Genomic DNA, 2852 nt, shown 5'->3' with positions numbered 1-2852 from the left:
GGGTCAGCGCCGGGACAGCCCCGAAGCAGCCCCGGTACAGCCCCAGAGCAGCCCCGGGGCAGCCCCAGTGTTGCCCGGGTACAGCCCCAGGACATCCTCGGGAGAGCCCCGGTACAGCCTAGGGTCAGCCTCGGGGCATCCCCAGGACATCCTCAGGGCAGCCGCTGTACAGCCCCGGGACAGCCCCGGGTTGGCCCCAGGAAAGCCCCGGTACAGCCGTGGGATAGCCCCGGGACAGCCCCGAGGCAACCTCGGTACAGCCCCTGTCTAGCCCCGGGACAGCCCCGGGGCAGCCTCGGTACAGCCCCGGGACAGCCCCGGGTCAACCCCCGTACAGCCCCGGGACAACTCCAGTAAAGCCCCGATATGGCCCTGGGACAGCCCTGGTACAGCACCGGGTAGCCCCGGTAAAGCCTCGGTACAGCCCCGGGTCAGCCCCGGGACAGCCTCGGGAGAGCCCCGGTACGGCCCAGGGTCAGCCTCGGGACAGCCCGGGGACAGCCACGGGGTAGCCGCTGTACAACCTCGGGACTGCCCCGGGACAACCCCGGGACTGCCCCGGGACAACCCCGGGTTATCCCCGGTACAACCCCGGGAAAGCCCCGGTACAGCCGAGGGACAGCCTCGGTACAGCCCCTGTACAGCCCCGGGTCAGCCCCGGTACAGCCCCGGGCCAGCCCCGGTACAACCCCGGGACAGCCCCGGTATAGCCGCGGGACAGTCCAGTATAGCCGCGGGACAGCCCCAGGGCAGCCCCGGTACAGTCCCCGGTAGAGCCTCGGGTCAGCCCCGGGACAGCCCTGGGGCAGCCCTGGTACAGCCCTGGGACAGCCCCGGGGAGGCCTCAGTAAAGCCTCGGTACAGCCCCGGGTCAGCCCCGGGACAACCTCGGGAGAGCCTCGGTACAGCCCAGGGTCAGCCTCGGGACAGCCCCGGGACAGCCTCGGGGCAGCCGCTGTATAGCCCCAGGACAGCGCCGGTACAGCCCCAGGACAGCCCCGGGTTAGCCCCGATACAACCCTGGCAATGCCCCGGTACAACCGAGGGACAGCCCCGGGAAAGCCCCGTACAGCCCCGGGACAGCCTCGGGGCAGCCGCTGTATAGCCCCAGGACAGCACCGGTACAGCCCCGGGACAGCCCCGGGTTAGCCCCGATACAACCCTGGCAAAGCCCCGGTACAGCCCCGGTACAGCCCCGGGACAGCCCCGGGGCAGCCCCGGTGTAGCCCCGGGACAGCCCTGGGACAGCCCTAGTTCAGCCCCAATATGGCCCTGGGACAGCCCCGGGGCAGCCCTGGTACAGCCTCGGGACAGCCTGGGGCAGCCCCGGTACAGCCCCGGTCCAGTCTCGGGACAGCCCCGGGTCAGCGCCGGGACAGCCCCAATTTTGACTCAAATTCCAATTTCAATTTAAGTCAAACTTAAATTAATTTGAATTCTAAATTGAACAACTTATGAAATAAGTTTAAATGGATAAATCTAGATGTGTTCAAATTGAAATTTGAATAATCACATTATTTAAATAATAATTAATTCTCAATTAATTATTTTTGGAGTATTTAATTTTCGAATTCTGTAATTCTAAAATTCCCATTTTGCGCTATGTGTCTGGTAGAATTACTAGGACGACGCGGGGACTAATGGACCTATAATCCCGAGCTCCAATAAAATTAAAAAGCAATTAAACACTTTAAATAATTAATTAATTCTATTAATTCCAATAGTTACTCCACTATAAACTTAGAATTGCACTCTCGAAATTATTGACATAAATTACTTCTAAACTGTGAAGTGTCAATTTGACATAGTCATTGCATATAGAGCAATCCTTCATCAATAATTCATAATTAGAGCAAGGTAAAATCCATTAACCTCTCTAATTACTTCTTTATCCTTGAGTACCATTGATTCTCTAATTGACAGTGATTCATAAAACACATTCATGAATCGGAGCTCCTACTGGTCCAAGTACCAAATCAACCCTCAAGAGAATTATTTATCTACTTCTTTCTTAAGAAGGAATGGATTCCATCTCGTGTAATAACATTCTCGGCTACCTACTTCATCATGTCTCCAAAATACAAGGATTAAGATTCAGGATCTCAGAATTCGTACCGAGTAAATCAAAAGACACAAATCCATAAATAGGAGTCTGTTAAGAACTCAGGATTAAGATCATTCTATATATGACCATCGGTAGACTTAATTAGAATTTCCATACTTAACGGAAATTATTAAAAATTCATATTGTGTCTGTGTCCTTATTCCACATATCTCACCATATTAACAGTGCGGATAACACCGTTCCATTCTAAATGGGAATGACATGTATTAATAATGTTTTAATTAAAGATTCTAAACTTTAATTAAATTCATTATGAACATTGCTTTTTGATTATTATCCTTAAACATTATCCTCTCGTATATAACACTTATATACAATGTTTTAAGGTTACATAAATAATCATGGAATTTTTATTGATATTCAAAAAATATTCATAAATATATATGCACATAAAATAATGAATAAACTCTTTTATTAAATAAATAATAAATATCCTATTACATCTTATGCTTCTAGGACACCATTCCCAAAACCCCGAGGCAGCCCCGGTACAGCCCCGGGACAGCCCGGGGTAGCCCCGGAACAGCCCCGGTACATCCCCGGGACAGCCCCAGTACAGCCCCGGGATAGCCTCGGGGTAGCCCCGGGACAGCCTCGGTACAGCTCTGGGAAACACCCCCGGGACAACCCCGGGGCAGCCTCGGTACAACCCCGGGACAGCCCCAGAACAGCCCCAGGGCAGCCCCGGGACAGCCCCGGCACAGCCCCGATACAGCCCCGAGGCAGC

Source organism: Morus notabilis, unplaced genomic scaffold (genome assembly GCF_000414095.1).
Source record: "Morus notabilis unplaced genomic scaffold, ASM41409v2 Scaffold3609, whole genome shotgun sequence".
Classification (NCBI taxonomy): Eukaryota; Viridiplantae; Streptophyta; class Magnoliopsida; order Rosales; family Moraceae; genus Morus; species Morus notabilis.
This window is presented reverse-complemented; position numbering follows the sequence as displayed.